General features: G+C 36.5%; 1 protein-coding gene and 1 non-coding gene across 2 annotated transcripts in view; both read left to right on the forward strand.

Annotated features, from left to right (window-relative positions):
* Spock3 (SPARC (osteonectin), cwcv and kazal like domains proteoglycan 3) overlaps positions 1-20,979 on the forward strand; it is a 355,708-nt gene that overhangs the window by 53,642 nt on the left and 281,087 nt on the right.
* Positions 12,901-13,011, forward strand: LOC114701106. Its single transcript, XR_003735784.1, has one exon. It is a non-coding gene; the product is annotated as a U6 spliceosomal RNA (small nuclear RNA).

The following is a 20,979-nucleotide window of genomic DNA, read 5'->3' on the forward strand; positions in this document are numbered from 1 at the left end:
TGAACTAGAATTAGCTTAACATGAAAATAATGTTACCATTTTACATTCACAATTGGATTGGTATTAGTAGTTTTGTTTGAACAACACTGAATAGTTGTTTCATTTCTTGACTCTGATATTGTGAGGAAAATGAATCAACAGGTTTTATCAAAATATTAGAATGTTAGTAATTTTAGTTTAAACTCTAAAGCTCAGGTACTAAAGGAATACAAGGTTGTTGTTTTTTCTTTTGACCACATATTCACTTATAAGTAAACTATAAGAGCATTATCCTATTAAAATATAATTCTCATCTAAAGGACTATTTCTTTTTATATTTGACGTTTGATTTTCTTTTTTTTTTTTTTTGATAAGGTTTCCCTGTCATAGAATAGGAGCGTCCTCCATTTCTTATACCAACTTTCATCATAATTAAATACATATCAGTAGTTTTTTTGTTTTTGTTAGTTAAGTTTGTTCTTTTAGTTTTAATTTAATTTAATTTAATTTTACAATACAATTCAGTTTTACATATCAGCCATGGATTCCCTTATTCTCCCCCCTCCCGCCCCCCTCCCCTTCCCCCAGCACACCACCCATTCCCATCTCCTCCAGGGCAAAGCCTCCCCTGAGGACTGATATCAACCTGGTAGACTCAGTCCAGGCAGGTCCAGTCCCCTCATGCCAGACTGAGCCAAGCGTCCCTGCATAAGCCCCAGGTTTCAAACAGCCAACTCATGCAATGAGCACAGGACCCGGTCCCACTGCCTGGATGCCTCTCAAACAGATCAAGCCAATCAAATGTCTCACCTATTCAGAGGGCCTGATCCAGTTGGGGGCCCCTCAGCTATTGGTTCATAGTTCATGTGTTTCCATTCGTTTGGCTATTTGTCCCTGTGCTTTATCCAACCTTGGTCTCCACAATTCTTGCTCATATAAACCCTCTTCTTTCTCGCTAATTGGACTCCCAGAACGCCACCCAGGGCCTAGCTGTGGATCTCTGAGAAAAACAGTGACATCATGAGCTTTGCAGGCAAATGGATGCATCTAGAAAAAAATCATCCTGAGTGAGGTAACCCAGACTCAGAAAGACAAACATGGTATGTACTCACTCATAGGAGGATACTAGAGGTGGAACAAGGATGACTGGACTGCTACTCACATCACCAGGGAGGCTACCTGGAAAAGAGGACTCCAAGAAAGACATGGGGATCACCCAATGACAGAGAAATGGATGAGATCTACATGAACAGCCTGGACATGAGTAGGGGTAATGAAGGGCAGGGTGGAGGGAAAGAGAGCTTGGGGGAGCAGGAGATTCCAGTTGGATCAAGAACAGAGAGGGAGAACAAGGAATAGAAGACCATGGTAAATGAAGACCACATGAGAATAGGAAGAAGCAAATTGCTAGAGAGGCCCACAGAAATCCACAAAGATACCCCCACAACAGACTGCTGGCAATGGTCGAGAGACAGCGGGAGCTGACCTACTCTGGTGATGGGATGGCCAAACACCCTAATTGTCGTGCTAGAAACCCCATCCAATGATTTTCTTTCTGTATCAACTCAAAGTCATAAATTGTTGGTTGAGTAGATTCTGAGTTACTTTCATGATTAAAACAGTATAGCATAAAGGAATGGGGTGTTGTAATGACATTTTCCTGTAGATTATGCGGTGATGATCTGATACAGCTTGTATTGAACTGATAAATGAAAAGTGGAGCAGAACACCATCACTGTCACCACCAATACACTCCATTCATAAGCTGTACAATTCAGTTTAATTCATACCAAAAGTATATACATCATAGCAAATAAAAGACTAATCAATTTAATGGATGTGTTAATATACTTCAATTCAATGGATTTAGTATTTACTTTGCAATATGAAATATGGAAACAGCACAATATTCATATTTTCTTTTAAAAGTGTAAATGATGATCAAGGATAAAAATAAACTACTACTTGTACCTCCGGGAACATTTATAGATAGATCCCTTCTCAGTTTTATTTTCCAAAATTGTTTTGTATTTTTTCCTCCTAGGAATTTATTGTGTGAACTTTAAACATATTTATATTTAAAATTAAAAATTCTTCTCACACTTAAAAACTCATAGGGAAAGCAGTAGTCAGATTTTGTTTAACATATGTCTCTGCTTCATAACTGTAATTTTGCTACTGTTACAAATTATAATGTAAATATGTGAGATACAGAATATTTGATATGCAACCCACAGGTTGAGAAATGCTGCTCTAGAAAAAAAGAACAGCTCTAGGCTCTTAATTATGTAGCCACGGCTTCAGCCCCAGTAGACCCTAATTTTTACTTTTTGGAGAAGGGGTCTTTGGTCTGTCTGTCTGTCTGTATCTCTCAATCTCTGTCTCTCTTTCATCTTTCTTTTTTAGATGGGTTTTTGTGTATCTCAAGGTAACTTTGAAACTGCTGTATAGCTGAGGATGACCTTGAATTCTCAAATCCCACATTGTCATCTCCCCAGCGCTTCGATTACAGGTGTTCTTCAACACACCAGCTTCCCTAATTTCTACTTTTGGTAACTCACCACACAGTGTTAGTGAGCTCTGCACTGGGAAGACCAATTGGAAGGCTAGTGTTGAAGGGTTTAATGGCATATGTATTGGAAGGGCTTAAAGTATGGCCTGATGTAGGAGAATTTTCTTCCCTCTTCACAAAAGTATAGGTTCAAGAGAAAGTCTTAAAAAGAAAAATAAGCAGTTAATAAAAGAAAACATAGAAATTTAAAATATAAAGTTTACATGCCATGGGAGCCTATTGAAAACAAGAGCCAGATGAAGCAGGGAAATTGTGTGTTTTTTATGCTGTGTAGATCAGCCCAGAAATGTTTGGTTAGACTAAGGATGTTACAATGATTGGTGGTTGAGGGCATTCAGCAAGCATGCTTTTTCAGTTTTCCTCCTTCTTAAACAAACATGTTCAACTGTATTTGTACTTAGAGATGTCTTGTCCTTTCTATATATAAGGAGGATGCTCATTAATGAGCAAGGCACAATCAGGGAAGCTGCATGAAGAAAAATGAAGTGGGCATCCCTAATTCTGTTTTCTCAAATGTCAGTGTGACATCTTTCCTTAAACTAGTGTGTCCTGAGCCCTATTACAATTGTCAATTATTATAGTATTTGTCTTCATATTGCATTCTAAGAACAATAAGCGGTTTTCCAAATGTTCTCAGCAGCTTTGTGAGATATTCATTATGCTTTTAGATGTATAATTCAAATGTTGATGAGGTTAAACAGTTTACCCCAGGTTACAGAGGAGTCATGCATAGCACAGGTTGATGGCTTAAATCATTGTTCCTGACAGGTCTAAAGATTTTGGTAACAAATTGCATCACTGTCTACATGTTAATACTTATATTTACCTAAAATATCGGCTTCAAAAGTTTCATCTTTAATTAAATACAAACTGGTTTCTCTCTTGTTAACTTGTTCATTCTTACATCAGTGTGTGTGGTGATATCCATTTCACCTTTATTTAATTCACTGTAGGGAAAACACAAATTAGCAACATAACAGAGTTCTGATGATCTGTGACCTTAATTACATTTCTTTAAATGTTTTAAATAGCAGCTAACATAAATACTTGTAATGTAAATTCAGTTTCAAAGGTTAAACCGTATGTATACTTGTGATTATCTACTATTTCTCCCACACTATAGCAATGGGAGGTAGTTTATTGAACTATTAAAAACTGTAATATTCCTAAGATTTGATTCATAAATATTACACATCACATTCTGAAAGAAAGTCACCCAAGAGTTGGTTCCACAGCTCAGAAATTCTCCAAGGCTATTTACTCAGTTCAAGATGGAATAGTATCTGACAAGGAGAGTGGTCCCCTGAGTACAATAACAAACTCTGACCAAACTGCCACTGCACAGAGAATGAAAACACGGTGTGTGATGCATTGCTACTGACAAGCAGGTGACACCAAACTGCATTCCTTAAAAAAGGAAAAGTGCATTCACCTTCGTTCATCGCCATGCTTAATAGGCTAGCATCTTTTTCAATTATTGAAAAACTATTTATAAGCAATAATGTTTAAAACAGTCATGAACCTTTCTTGGATGTGATGACATCATGAAGGCTTATGGCCAAAGACTATAGTGCATGCCTACACACTTATATGTACATCTACACATATATACACACATATACATATATGTATGCTTATATTAACATATTTAAAAATCATCTCATGGTTTTATAGAAGTATATACATGGTGAGCCTTTGGTTTGTGTTTTCTTTTACCAGTCACACAGTATAGATTTCATAGAATTGTTTGGCACTTGGAAACAAACCACACAATTCTAACTCTAGCACTTTTTGGTTTCTTTAATGACAAAGAACAAATTATATTGGGTATTTAATAAGCTAAAATAAAGTAATCATACACTTTTGCCTTTATTCCTATATTTTTATTTCTCTAGAAAGGTAACACATTTATTAATATGACTCAAAAAATTTGCTGCAATTACATAAAAGGTTTTACAAAATTCCTGTTAAGGCTGGAAACATGCCGTGTATACCAACTATGCTAAGACACTGTGTTTGAACCTTTGTGCTAGGAGACAAACCAAAACAAATGATTCAAAACCCTCAACACCATTTAATGTATTTTTACTATGGAACTTTAAAATTACATTATCTGAAAGGGCTCTTTAATGGTCCAAGACCTGGGATATAACATGGTATATTTCCCATACTGTATAAGAGGGTATCCAGCTTGCTCTGATCAGTCCACTGGGTAATTCAAGATGCAGAGCTTTTGACATGAAAACCTTTGCACAAATCCACTTTTAAAAATTATGTGGCTTTTTTCCTTTGCATCACATACATATGATGTAAACCAAATATCTTCCTGTAAGTTGCTCTGCACTTTCCATATTTCACATTTGAAGTCCCGTCCCTATCTGTTTAGCATGACATGAGATTTTGAACAGGTTCTATCTGAAGAAGTCAGCTCAAAAATATTTGCATGGACACTGGGTGATATGTAAAATAAAAAAAAAACTAAATGAACAAGTAAACCTTAAAAATATTTGCATGAACAACTTTTTCTCACCATGTAACGTGTAACTGATCTTCCTTGTTTTTGGTTTCTCACTGATTTATCCTTTTACTGCTCTTTGATCCATAATGTATTTTGAAAACTAATGAACCAGAACTTGGAAAAGGAGCAGCTTTTGAAGGAGTACTTTTGCTAATGATATTGTCTGTCCCTCATGCCCCACCTACAATAACAAAGTGTCACATCCATGAACATATTTCCCGCCATTGCCAACCACAGTGACTCTAAGAGTCACAGGTCATTTTCACTGTTAGTATATTTGTAAAAAATTGCAGAACATTGTCAATGAGACCTCTGAAGAGAAAACCAATTATGTGAAAATTTTACCAGCTTGATTTAACATTCTTTCCTAAATCTTGCCCTGTAATTCTCATGGATGAATTCTTGAATAGTCTCAGCAATTTGGATTTGTTACATCTGTGTTTCAATATTCATCTTGTTAGATATTTTGACTAAAAAACTGGATCCTGGAATAATTCAAGTGAACTAAAAGTATGTGTAGATTTGGAGTTCTATTCAGCAATTTTTCCCTATCATGTAATATATATTCTTCCAAGTCTTAATGTAACTTTGGGGATACTCGTTTTACCTACTTTAAAATACTAGGAGCATGACAACATTTTAAAATAACTTATAAAATATTTGCAGCTGTACCACAGGAATTCATCTTATGAGAACAACAGGTATGTATAGTATGAATGGTTTTTTTTTTTAAAGGAGACAGGTGTAGGACTAAAATAATTTTAAAGCAATATTAGTCTGAATGAATCCTTATTTCCTTCACATCATCACAAATCCCAAGTGTGAAAATGCAAGTAAGATTGGAAAGCATGATATCCTGGTCTCTACTTTGTGAGATAACTAATAGCTTCCAACAAGGATTCAAGTGATCAGATCTCAAAATTGCCATACTGCATGGTGTACATTCCTCAATCCTTAACCCCAACAGAAAGGACATTTTGTAAGCCTATCCTCAATACTCCAAACATTTTATTTCTTATCATAAAAGTTCCATGGGCATGATTGATTACAGAAATGATAATTTTTATTTCCATTTTTATTGAATTCCAAATAAGCAAGGGTAGGGGCAGTTTTTGAGCTGGTCACAGCAGAACTGTGTAATAAACATGAAGATTGAACAAACTTATTTGTGTGCCACTTCTATAGCTAGAGTTTTCCTGCCTTGTCCAGAGTCAGGACAAATCTTTGTCACCCGCCAGTCCCACAGCCGCTCAGATCCAACCAAGTAAACACAGAGACTTATATTGCTTTCAAACTGTATGGCCGTGGCAGGCTTCTTGTTAACTCTTCTTATATCTTAAATTAATCCATTTCCACAAATCTATACCCTGTCACGCGACTCGTGGCTTACCGGCATCTTTTCATGCTGCTTGTCAGGGTGGCAGCTGGCAGTGACTCCTTCTGCCTTCCTGTTCTTTTATTTCTCCTCTCTGTTAGTCCTGCCTATACTTCCTGCCTAGCCAAGGGCCAATCAGTGTTTTATTTATTGACCAATCAGAGCAACTTGACATACAGACCATCCCACAGCACAGTCGAGTGCAGACCATCTCAGACACCTGCACTCAGGCTTGTGGTCCTAATCATCCTCTATGCGGACCTGCTGGGTAAAGTCACGAGGAACCCAAGAACGGGCTCCCACAGGACATACAGAACATCCCACAGCACATTTCCCTTTAAATCATTTATTTCTCCTGATCATCTTTTAAATTCAGTAACAGAAGCATAGGAGCTTACAACTCAAATAATTGTGAAGAATGACAGGCACTCTCTCCCTCTCCTGATCTCTGTCAGATTGGAAAAGAAGCTTTAGTTTCTTGTTCTTGCTGCTTATTCATTTTAAACCTGTGGTTTCTTCTAGAGCCTCTGTTGTTCATGGGCTTCAACATTGATCCTCAGCAGGTGACAGGCAGGCCTTGACTGAATGAGTCATTACCTGGCCTGAGATTTACAGTTGAGACTGGAGGAAAAAATATATTATAATATTATAAAAAAATTATAAATAAAAAAAAAAAAAAAAAAAAGAATAAAAAAAATCTATTGTGTGTATTAGAGACTTATTTTTTTTTTTTTTTTTTTTTTTTTTTTTATTATTTTTTTAATTATATTTATATTTTTTATATTGCAAATTTATTTTTAAGACTTTTTTTATAGTTTTTTATTTATTAACATAAATAAAATAATTAGTAAATTAGATTACAAATTAAATAATATATAGCCATAGTGTGTAAATTAGTACGTTTATGTGTGTAAGAGAAAGGGAGAGATGGAGAGAGGAAAGGAAAAAGGAATCCAGGAAATGGAGGGAAGGTGAGGAAGAAAAAAAGGAGAGGAAATAGAGAGCAAAGAGGAGAAATATCAGTTTGGTGACCTACGGAAGAATTCTTAGATAAATTACTGTTAATGCATTTAATAAAATATTCGGTATTATAATGGAAAGCAATTTTACTGAAACCAAAGATATCTAAGACAACAATCTGTGATTTCTGTTTTGTTTGCTAATTTTTGGTTTTTGGTGAGGAGTTGTATAACATTCCTGGCTCACCTGGAACCCACTCTATAGACCAGCCTCCAGCCTAGCTTCTCTGCCTCTCAAGGATTATGATTAAAGGCATGCACTGCCACTGCCCAGCCTATGATATCATTTTATACATGTTTTTTTAAAATTGAAAAAGTAGCTGTGAGGTTCATGAGGAAAAATGTGAAAAAACAAGACATGGAAAGAATACAGAGAAAAGACAGATTAGAAATAGCAACACAGATGCACAGTTTTCCTAGAAGATCCATGGTTAGGTAATTAACGCTGTGTTCTGGGGCCATCCTACAGAGATACCCTTCACATTCCCTCAGTGGGGCTTTGGGTATCTTTTGATGTAGGGGTAACTTAGAAATTTGTTTTGCTTGAACGAACTCTTTCAAGTAAAAAAAAAAAAAAAAAAAAAAAAGTTTTTGCTAGGTTTCTTTTGAAACCACATTGGTGTTCTCTTTCTCTACTTCCATCAATTTGGAGTTGGTCATTGTCACTGAATATTGTTAGCTATCGTAGACATATTTTCTAGTTAATGTCTTTAAAAATGGAAGCCCTGCATTGTGTTTTGTTCCCATGTTACCATTCCGTGCTGTTGCTGCACTGTTGTACAGGTCAAACGTGTTAAGGAAGCATCTGTCAGTTTGAAGATACAAAGTTGAAAAGTCGTATTATTTGTCCTGAATCTGGGCATTTAAATTGTCAGTAATTTACAGTAAAAGTTCTTTGACGATAAAATAATACTCCAGTGTCTTCAGCACACAAAACAATGGCCACCACCTGTATGAGACTTCTGAGTAACAGAAATGTATCTGGTATGAGAGAGGATTTACATGTTTATATTTAATTATGCTGACTTTATATCATTGGTTATTAACATCAAAGCATCTCCTGGCTCGGAGTGGGGGGAGTGCAGCGGAGGCTAGAAAGCAGTCCCCTGTGATTGGTATGAGCTAGTGAACTCATGAGTCTACATGTTTTAGGTTGATGCCAATGTATTTTTTTTTTTCTTGTCTGGCCTGGTTTTTCCATTCATCCTAATTTTGTTTTTGAGGCTCTCATTGGTAAGTACGTGGCATGAGCACAGCCTCATAGACCAGGCAGAACTTCAGTTTAGGCATTATATGGGGGTTTTGTACTCCTGTCCAAGCAGATGCAGACTTGGTAACCCTCTGTGAGTTGGTAGTCTCAGACAAGCTACCCAGTCTATTTAAAGATTGCATTCATCATCTATCAAATTAGTGTGGCAATATTGCTTTCATTGTACAATTAAAATGAAATGAACTAAATTAAAATTGAAATTAAACACCTTTAAAGAGGTTAGTATAGTATCTAACACTGTTGACAGTCACTAAATGTTAGATAGTATGAACATTATTTATAACTGGGGTAATTTTTACAATATTAAGTAGGTCTGATATTAGAAAAATCTGATAGATAATATAGTTGTCACCACATAGAAGACTTTTTGTATATCTCTATATTTGCAATATTTTGAGAAACATATTTTGAAAGATTCCAGAGTAACTACACTAAAACAAATATTAAATTATCATATTTTTGTTAGCAAATTGTTTAATTTTATGCTACTTCCTACTTATTAAAAGAAGGTTTATCTCCTCTTAGTGGAAAATTCTGTCATCAGCTGTCAACACTGCTCATGACGATATTCTATTTGAATTTAAAAGGGCACAGTGATTAGAGAAGTAGATTCAATTTAAGTTTAATCCAAATTTAAATTACTTTAAAATGGTCAAAGGATGTGCTCATCACGTATACTCATTAGGTATTTGCTTCTGAACAGTCAGGGAAATCAGCTCTTAATGATTCTGCTGAAATGTCTTGGTTAGCTGAACTTTCCCAGCTAATAAATTGAGAGGTTACCCTATAATTCATCTTTGTATGTTTAAGTATCAGCACCTATCATATTCTAGAATATTACTGCCTCTAATCATTTGCTGCTATTTTCATTCTCGTAGAGTTGCTCGTTAACAGTCTGACCTATATATACTGATGTTTTCTTCCACTAACAAGAATTTGTTATTTCGTGGAATATTTATGTTAAGAATATATTCTACTTTATTTGTCAAGTTATGACATTATTTACAGATGATCCATTAATGAATGTCTGCCTTAGGAAAATGAGCAGTGTTATATTTTACAGTGATGTTAGATATTTAATTCAGATTGTTTGTATCTCATGATGATTTTACTTTTGATTATCTACTGACTCATGTATGAAAGGATAAATATTTTAATGAAAATATATCTCTGTTAGATATCATCTCATCACTGTAACAAAATACATGAGATTTTAAATTTTTTTCTTAATTTTTAAATTTTTTATTTTTCAGTTCTGATGTTACAATATTTAAAAAATATTTCTTTTATCTTTGACATAAAATATAACTATCTATTTTCCTCCTCTTCCCTTCCCTCCCTTCAAACATTCCCATACACCTTATCCCTCCCTACTCTCTTTCAAATTCAATGACTTTTTTATTAGTTGTTATGTAGGTGTACATGTGTGTAAATCTACATATACCTACACTCCTAAATATGTAAATATAAATTTCTTATTCTGTATGTATATCTTTATGGCTCAGCATTTGACATAATCTTCCTTCGAGATTATTTCTTCCACACTCAGCATTTCTTAGTTGCTTGGTTGCCTGTAGTTCTTTATGTGGAGTTTAGCCTTTGTGGGCTTTCTCATATTCATGGTATCATGTCTTTTTATTTTTTATTTAATTAACATTTTTTTCATTTATTTTATATGCCGACCTCAGTTTCCCCTCCTTCCTCTCCTCCTGTTCCTGCCCTCCCATCTATCCCCCTCCCCATCCATTTCTTCTTGGTCTCCTTTCAGAAAGAGACAGGCCTCCTATGGGCTTGAACAAAGCATGACCATCAAGTTGGGTCAGGACCATGCCCCCTCCCCCACCAATATCAAGGCTGGGCAAGGCTGGGCAAGGCTGGGCAAGCCTGGGGAACAGGTTCCCAAAAGCCAGCCAAACACCAGGGACAAAACAGAACAAGCTACATCACTGTCCACTGTCGTACACATGCAGAGGGCCTAGGTCAGTTCCATGCATGCTCCTTAACTGTGCTTCCAGAATCCATGTGCTCCCAAGAGCTCAGGTCAGCTGTCCCTGTGGATTATCTGTCATGACCTTGACCCTCCCTGGCTTATATGATCCCGCCTCCTTTTCTTCAGGAGGACACTAGGTTTTTTTTCTATTGTTATGTTGATAAGTGTTTATATACACAGCTTTTTTTAATTTTATTTTACAATACTATTCAGTTTTACATAACAGCCAGATTCCCTTGTTCTCGCCCTTCCTGCCCCCTCCCCTTCCCCCCAGCACACCCCCCATTCCCACCTCCTCCAGAGCAAGGCCTCCCCAGAGTACTGAGATCGACCTGATAGACTCAGTCCAGGCAGGTCCAGTCCCCTCCTCCCAGATTGAGCCAAGCGTCCCTGCATAACTTCCAGGTTTCAAACAGCTGACTCATGCAATGAGCCCAGGACCTGATACCACAGCCTAGATGCCTCCCAAACAGATCAAGCCAATCAAATGTCTCACCTATTCAGAGGGCCTGATCCAGTTGGGGGCCCCTCAGCCTTTGGTTCATAGTTCATGTGTTTCCATTCGTTTGGCTATTTGTCCCTGTGCTTTATTCAACCTTGGTTTCAACAATTCTTGCTCATATAAACCCTCCTCTTTCTCACTAATTAGACTCCCGGCGCTCCACCCGGGGCCTAGCTGTGGATATATACACAGCTTTTAACATTCCTGGGAGATACACTCTCACTGCAAAATCCCTGTCCTTCTGGCTCTAACAATATTTTACCACAATGATCCCTGAGCCTTAGGTGAGGGAGTTGAATTGTAAATGTGTATATATAAGAAGTAAGGAATATACTTATCTATGGGCACAAGGGAAAATACTTAGAATGTAATTAAGGATTATGTGGATTTGATAAAGCAGTGATTGTAGGTTCTCCTCCAAGATCCACTAGCCCTGGGTAGTTGGCTGGGTTGAAAATATTTGTGTGTGTGTGTGTGTGTGTGTGTGTGTGTGTGTGTGTGTGTGTGTAGGGAAATTTTGCTTTGCTGATGGTTTCAAAGTGCTCAGTCAGTACTAACTCAGTCTTAGAGTTTTTAGGCCTATGTATGCAGGGCATACTGGCTATAGTATGTGATAGAGGAATTTTGCTCACTGTTGTGATGGCCAGGAAGGAGACAGAAAGACAGGGAGAGGGAGAGGGAGGGGGAGAGAGAAAGAGACTCTCAAGGATACCACAACAATGAATTCTATTCTCCAACCATACCCCTACTTCCCTATTCTTCAAGGTAACTTCAAATTGGAAGCATACTTTAAACAAGTGAGACTTGGGACACATTTCAGATATGAATAACAATTTAAACATCTCAGAATTCTAGAGAACCAACATCAGATCCAAGATCAGGAAAGTAAGCTAGCAAACAAGTAAGGAACTACATTGTTTCTGTCTCATGATGACTTCTAAGTTTTCTACTTACTCATGTTATGACTTGTTTCTCTTGTTTCTAGCCAGTGTAAGGCAGTTAATGGTAGCTGTAGTCACTATCTAAAATTCTGTGTTCAACTTTCACACTCCAGGCACTCACTTTTAAATGCTTCTGAAGCTAGAGCTCTTCTGTCTTTTATTTTTTGAAAATAGATTCTTCTTTCATACAATATATCCCAACTACAGTTTCCCCTCCCTCCACTTCTCCTAGCTCCTCCTCTCTCCTCCCAAAATCCACTCCCTCTCTGAGTCCTTCAAAAAACAGCACCCCCCCCCCCCCCAAGAGACTAAACAAGATACACCAAGACAAGGCAGAAGCTCTCCTATTGAGACTGGACAAGGAAACCCAGTAAGAGGAAAGGAGTCTGTCTCAAGAGCAGGCAAAGGAGTCAAAGAAATACCTGCTCCCTCAATGTTGGGAGTATCACAAAGAACCAAGCTAGCAGCCATAACATATACACAGAGGACCTGGTGCAGACCCTTGCAGGCCCCAAGCTTGCTACTTGAGTCTCTGTGAGCCCATGTGTTTCCTGCTTACCTGATATGGCTATGCCAGCTTAGATTGTTGAACATGAGGAGAGGCCCAGGTGGGCGGATGCCTCCCTTGCCAGAGCTTGGAACAGACTCACAGCCAGGTAGAGTGAGTTCAATGGCTGAGGTGAGGTACCTTGAGGATCTCATAACCCAACTCAGAAGACTCTCCGCTGACTTTTGTGCTCGCTTCGGCAGCACGTATACTAAAATTGGAACGATACAGAGAAGATTAGCGTGGCCCCTGCGCAAGGATGACACGCAAATTTGTGAAGAATGCTGAACATGTTTTTGTTTGTTTGTTTCTGAGCCATTTTGGCCTGTATTAGATGTGGAGTTGATGAAAATCTTTTCCCATTTTGTATGCTATCATTTTGTCCTATTGACAGTGTCCTTTGCCTTACAGAACTTTCAGGTTCGTGATGTCCGTTTACTGGTTGTTGTTAGTGTCTGTGCTATTAGTGTTCAGAAAGTTGCCCTCCTGTGCCAATGTGTTCAAGGCTACCCACCATTTTCTCTTCTATCAAGTTCAGTGTTGAGATCTTTGATCCACTTGTACTTGAGTTTTGTGCAGAGTTATAAATATGGATCTATTTGCATTCTTCTATATGTAGATATCCAGTTTGACCAGCACCATTTGTTAAAGCTGCTTTTTTTTTTTTTTTTTCCAGCCAGTGTGTATTTCTGGCTTCTTCATCAAAAATCAGGTGTTCACAGGTGTGCAGGTGTGTGGATTTACTTCCTGGTCTTCAATTTTATTACAATGACCAACTTGTCTGTTTTGATGTCAATACCACGTGGTTTTCATTAGTATAGTTCAGTATTACAATTTGAAACCAAGGATGGTGATGCCTCTCCTAGTTCTTTCATTATTCACAATTTTTCTTTTAGCTACTCTGGGTTTTTTGTTTTTTCATATGAAGTTGAGTATTGTCCTTCAAGTTCTGTAAATAATTGTTTTGGAATTTTTATGGTGGTTGTGTTGACTCTATAGCTTGCTTTTGGTAGGATGGCCATTTTTACTGTTAATTGTATAAATCCATGAGCATGAAAAATATTTCCATCTTTTGATATCTTCTTAAATTTTCTTCTGCAAAAACAAAGTTTTTATTATACAAGTCTTTCTCTTGCTTAGTTAGAGTTAGCCTAATATATTTTATATTATTTGTGGTTATTGTGAATGGTGTTGCTTCCCTGATTTCTTTTTAGTTTGATTCCCATTTGTACATAGGAGATGTACAGATTTTCTTTAGTTAACCTTTATTGAGCCACTTTGCTTGAAAGTGTTTATCAGGTTCTTTCAAAGCACTTTGACCCTACACTCTATTCCACCCACCCTGGAATTCCTTGCAATTATTTCTATTTTCAACCTCTCTTGTTTCTGTAAATTCTAGGAGAACTAAATTTTCTTGGAAAATGTGTATATACTATCCTATCTTTTTCATGGAAGTATTATCTATTAGCTCAATTGTTTTTCTTCCTAAATCCTATAATATATGAATTGTACTCTGACGAACACTGAAAATATCATGTATCAGGAGCTGAATTACTGATGAATAATGACATTCTCTCTCGAGGTATCCATCAATTGCTGATAGCTCTTCAGTTCTGTGTGAATTTCCATGGGCTCTCCTTTCATTCTTGGAGGAACTTTGGCTGGCTCGATCTTGTGCTGTTCTTGTACAAGCAGTCAGAACTGCTGTCGGTTCTTGTGTGTGTCGTGGTTCTCTTCCTACTCCCATAGTGACAACACCAAATGGACTTGGGGAGTTTAAAAAAAGAATACATGAAACTTGATGGGGAGTATGGCTGGAAAGGTAGGGAGGAAGTGGGAGCTGTTTTGATTAAAACATTGTGTGTGTATGTATATATTTATTACTTTCAAGCAATAAATAAAAAAAATCATGTTCCAATAAGCTTTCTACCATACCATTTGTCTTTCAAACTAACCATGCTTCTAACACATCTTTCTTTTTTAAAAACATTTTTGAAAGTTAATTTATATATATGAATGTTCAGTTACATGCATATCTCTGCACAATGTGTGTGTCTGGCTACATATGTGGAGGCCAGAAGAAGGCATCAGATTTCCTGGAATTGGAGTTACAGATGCATGTGAGTTACCACGTGGATTCTGGGAATTAAACCCAGGTCCTCTGGAAGATTAGCCAATGCTTTTAACTACTAAACCGTCTCTCCCGCCCCTAACACACTTTTTTAAATACACGTTTCTCTAAGAAAATGGAGCAAAAATCATTATCTATTAATTATTAGTAGCAGTTTTCGAATATCTAATACATACATATTACTATGTAACCCAAAACTTACTGTATATTGAAAGAACACCTCAGCTGGTGGTTATGAAGCAGTTATTGATACTAGGTACTTTTCTCTGACCATCCCCTTTTATCCTCAGTAAGGTCAGGGAAGAGAAAGACTTGAAGGTAAAAAAGCTAAGTAAACTGGATGACAAAGTATGTATGTCACTGTGGTCAGATTCCAACTTAGATCTCCTTGAGGAACTCGTCTTTTCATTTACGCATATAAGAATGTAGGATTATTTCAATAATTCCAGGACTCGTGATTTAGCAATAATATTTAATATTTATTTAGCATCACAGAAATCCTATCTTATGCTCTTTCATTACAGCACACCAAATAAGGGAAACAAGATAGTGTAGTGGAACGGTGCCCTGTGATTCAGGAGACAAAGAAAACATTGGCAGACATAAACAGGAGAAACAGTTAGGTTTTATTTAAAAATCCCTTTTGGCAAGTTAACATTTCAAATTATACATAAACCACTTCCCACTAATAACAGTAAGTACAACTAGCTTTGCAAAATATAACTGAAACCTGAGGTATATCAATTACTGTATCACATTTACGTATTTTTGGTTGCTATTCCTCTGGTGAATGTTGGGCAATATATTTTGTGAAGTTGAATGTATTTTAACAGAATAACTCTGCTCTATAGCAGCTAGAAATTCTTGAAAAATAAAATAGTTAAGAATAAACATTCACTGTGAGTCAAAAGACATGCTCACTCTGTTTTGTCAGGGTTCAGGAAAATGATAGGAGACAGCATCATCGAAGAAAGAATAAATTGAGAATTATGATAAGACCCATATCATATGGGATTAAAATTACTTATAAGGAGCATCTGGACAAAAAGTAGTTATTGGTTTCCTAGTTTCATGGACTAGAGTTCTTTTTGATTTAATTTTTCATGTTCATTTTTTATTGCTCAGAGAAGTTAATCAAAAGACCAAGTCCAAAATTTCCTTTGTATAAAAAAGAAATTCCAAATATTTTTGAGTTAATATATTCTTCTGAATGAAACATGCTAGTCAGGCAATACACAGCACACTGTAATTATTTTTGATGTACTTTGTTTCTTTCAATGATGTCATGATTTTTTTTAGCTTTTTAGAACAAAGTTTTACCTTGTTGATTTTGTCTAGTAAATTGTTTTTAATAAGCTTGACCAATTTAATGAAATTAATTCATGCAGTTTCATGTTCAGGGAAGAAAATTAATTCAAAGAAAAATATAATATACTGAATGTTCTCAAAATATGAACTAAAATATGCATATGTTCTTGGGGGCCATTTTATTTGAAAAATCACAAGCATGAATATAAATAAATTAGGCTGCTCAGTGCTTTTGCATGCACAGGAAGCTTAAGGAGAAGGCAATCTAGTCTTTTGTGCTCCTTTTAGTTGTGACAAAAGAGATAATAAGAAATAGGGTAATAATTAGCCATGATTGGGTAAATGAGTTAGCTATGCAATTTCATAAGACTTCAACTATATGCCTCATAAACTTTGAAGAACTAGGATGTACTAAATTAGTCCTCTACAAAAGGGTTTCCCATTTTTCATTGCAGACATATTGGCCAGTGACTCTACCATGGGGAACTGTCCTATCCATTTTAAGACACTGGATTGCATCTGCAATCTCTATTCAGCAGATTCTTGCATCAGGCTCCTTCTAAAATCTCAATTCGTGACAATAAAAAGGTGTCTTTAACAATTCCAAATGCTTTCTCAAGGACACATCAGTAGTAAGAACTGGAGCTGATAGTGATAGAACAGTAAGTGAGGCTGGACCTTTAGTACTCCACCACCCTGATGGCTTTGAAACTGCCTGTGTCCTTCTGGCCCCCACGCTGGTTTCACACCTACACACAGGCAGCTGAACTATATGTTTACTTTAATAAAATTTCTCCCCTGGTATCTCATAAGCTGCAACTGACTTTCCTCAGATCACCTGGGCATCTCCATCTCAGCTTATTCTCTTGGTTCTTTTTGCTAATTTTTCCTTGAATTAGGATAACACACAGCTTAACTTACAGCATTATTTTTCTGTCTGTCTGTCTATCCATTTACTGGGATGTGGTATCGTGTGTGCCATGGCACTTGTGTGGAGATCAGAGGGCAGCTTTAAGGGTTCTGTTTTCTCCAGCATGTGAGTCACGGGGATCAAACTTGTGCTTAGCCGTAGCACCTTTAATTGTGGAATAGACATCTCGAAGTCAGTATATCGAGGCAAAACACCAGTCTTCTCTTCTATCAAATTTTCACAGTCTTCAAGCCAGTAACTATAAATTGTATGCTTTGATTGCTCATTAAAAAGCAAAACAAACTTGAAATCAGTCTTGACACTTGTATGAGCCTAATTTCATTTCGGTAGTGAAATAACTGAATTTGAGTAACTCTATTCAGTTTTACTAGAAAGGAAGATAGTGTATTCAAAGGAAAACATCATTTACTAAATAGTTACAAAACTGGATATATCTATTTATATATTTGTATTATATATTACATGTCCTATTGTTATATAAGTTATGTTGATTTAAATATCTCTTACATATGCATAATGAGGCTTAATTTTTATTACATGTATGAAAATCTTAGCAATACCTCAGCCATAACAGAACAGTCAAATGACCATTTCTGGAAAAACAATCTAGGTTACTATGTTTATTTTTAAAAGGAAGTTGATGTGCCTTACTGTTCTTGATATCTGTTGAATTACTTCTGGTGATTGCATTCTCATTGGCAGAGTCTATAGCAAATATAGGGCACCACAAGAAAAATAGGATGAACATAAAATATGTCTCTGGTTTTTTCTATTCTCTAATAAAGCTGTCAACAGCCACATGGTGGCTCTCATCAGAGACATTCCTTGTATTTAAAATACCATATACTCTCCATTCACTTGTGATTCTCTAGGAATGTGAAAAAAATAATTTAATGAGTGTTATATTTTTCTTTACTTTCATGAGTTTATTGATAATTTATCAAAATAATTTTCATATGGCTTTATGACCACAAAGATAATCATGATTCAAAGTAAATGTTATAATCTCTTGTCTATTTCCCTTCATTTGATGCAACTATAATCTAAATTGTAACCATTTTCCTGGATTTTTAAAATTTCTACATTTATAAATAAGAAAGTTGGTAGCTCTTTACTTGCAGTTTGTACTGTTATACGTTGGATCCTACTATAAAAAGTGTTGGTTCCTATAGCCCACACTTTTGCTGCTTGGCTCTGTGTGTCATTATATTTAGTTAATTTTTGTTAAATGAAAGTGATTTATAGTAGTATACCTGTGCCCCTGCTTTTCTGGACAAAGCATATTTTTGTGCATTGACCAGCTTCCATTCATATCCGTAAAGATATACAATTAACTTTCACTTGTTTAGTTCCTCCATATTTATTACTAATTTTCATCCATAACTTCTGGTAAAATTCCATTGCAATTTTCATAAGTTCAGCTAGAAGTAGTGTGGGTGACTTCCTTACCACTTCAGTTTAGTTTCCAATATAAAAGTGTTTTGTTAAAACAACTTTGTGATCTTTTCTCCCATGTTGATGTTGAAAGATTGACAGCCCAAGACATTCTTTATTAGTATGTTAGAACTGTTTTTTTCTTCACAGTGTATAGTTGTGTGTGTGTGTGTGTGTGTGTGTGTGTGTGCGTGTGCGTGCGCGCGCGCTCAATCCTTCTGGACTCACTTACTAAGGAAAGAACAAATTTCCAATATTTTTATTCAGCTAAGGTCAAAACACTGTTGTACCTGTAGATGGATTTTTATTACATCAATTTACCATGCTTTATATAGAGTTGCCAAGTTGGGTACCACTTTACTTCCATTTTGGAATATTCTGTCTTCTCTCTTGGGTGAGTCTTCAGTATCCTTTATTTAATTGTTACCTCTCACTTAGGCATATTGCTTCAGGACATATTCTAGTCACTTCCTGGGAAAAGTCTATTAAAAGCTCAAGTTTTTATGCCTGAACATACTTACTATTCTCCCATACTTGATTGGCATGGCTAAGAAATTCCCATTTTTGGCATAGCTGAAATATTTTAGATCTGAAGTAATTTTTATTTAGAAAATCAGAAGATTTGTTGATATCTTCCTACCAGTGTGATGTTGAACAGACAAGATGTTTTGGTTCTATGGCAAATAATTTTTCCCTCTTCCTAAGAGACTGTTGGATATTTTACTTATTATATAATGCTTAAACAATGCATTTACCCTATTGTACTGCATTCCAGGTAAATCATTTAAGCACAGGAACTCTACAATTCACTTAACATTATTCTATTTGACAGTTCATTTTCCACTTCGTTTTATTTTTGCCTTTGTAGTGCAGGCTGGCCTGGAGCTCATAATAAAGCTCATATTTGCCCCAAATTCCTACTCATCATTCCTACCTATAGGATATTGTAGACTAAACCATTACATCTGCTTTTAATTATGACTACTCAGTTGAAGATTTTCTATTTTGTATTAACTTAGTTGAGTATATATATATATATATATATATATATATATATATATATATAAAATTACTTAGATGTGGGAATTTTTATACTAGCTACATTTTTTAAATCCTTTGTTTTTTCATCTATATCATTTTTCTGTTTTCTGGAGCATTTAAAAGCCCTTACCTTTCACCTATGCTGTGCATCCAACAGAAGATAAAACCATACTGTAAGGAAAGTCAGTGACACAGTCAACTACAGGTCCAAAGATTCCTATTACCTCCAGTGTATGTCCTGGGATGAACATCCAATGCTGATAAGGGACCAAGATTGGACTTCTCTAGAGCTTTCAAATTTAATGATTTGAGAGACACAGTGGTTGTGATTAGATGTTAGAACACAATAATGACATTGTGTGCAAGAACATCTGACAAAATTGGGGGGCTGAGGTGAAAATCTTGTGTTCTAGCCATACAACATTTCTTGTATGATGGTGCCTGTGACATGGCCAACTTGCAGTGAAAATATAAAGTATTTTTCATCATTTTATGTGTATGTCCTTATGAGTGTGTGGGTATCCAATGGAGGCCAGAAGATCACTTTGAATATTGTTTCTCAGGTGCCAGGTGCCATCCACCTTATTTTTTTTTTAAAATTGACTGGCCTAGAATTCACTAAGCCTAGCCTAAGTAACAAGCCACTGGGAACTATCTGTCTTCATATCCCCAGCATTGGGTTTACAACTACGTGCCATCATGCCCAGTTGGTTTTTTTAAAACATAAATTGGGGATTAAATTCAGGCACTAATATTTACAAGATTAGAAGCGCATTACCTACTAGTAATTTCCCCAATCCCATCTTCCCCTGTCCTTCTGTAATCATGTCTGTGGCATGATCCTCTTCATTAAGCTGAATTTATGACTTTAACACAAAGGGATGTAGCCTGCTTCTCTAGACCTTTAAGGAAAGTGACACTTCTGAGTTCAGCCCATAAGGTTTCAGTCTTACATTAATGAGTGTTGTTGACTTAGTTACTTTCCTGCCACCTCCTTGCTTGGATTCTGACGCTGACACATGCTGCTTAGTGTCCCTGCTCTCTGAAATCATTGTGCAAGAATCCGCGAACCTTTGTCTTGAGTTTGCCTTTTATTGTTTTGCTAAAGCGCTGATCAAAAGAAACATGGGGAGTACAGGTCTATTTCATTTTCCAGCCTACACTCCTTCATGAAGGTAAATCAGTGCATGCAATTAAACGTGGGAACCTAGAGACAGAACCACAGAAGGAATGCTGCTTACCAGCTCGCTCCCTAAGCCTTGCTAAGCACACTTCCTCATACCACCAAGAAAAATCTGCCAAGAGGCGGCACCAATCCCTGTGGCCTGGAACCCTTCACATCAACAATTAATCAAGAAACAGGCATACAGATCTGCCTATAAGCAATCTGATGGTGACATTTCCTCACCTCCTGAGTCTCC

Source organism: Peromyscus leucopus, chromosome 17 (genome assembly GCF_004664715.2).
Source record: "Peromyscus leucopus breed LL Stock chromosome 17, UCI_PerLeu_2.1, whole genome shotgun sequence".
NCBI classification, from domain to species: Eukaryota; Metazoa; Chordata; class Mammalia; order Rodentia; family Cricetidae; genus Peromyscus; species Peromyscus leucopus.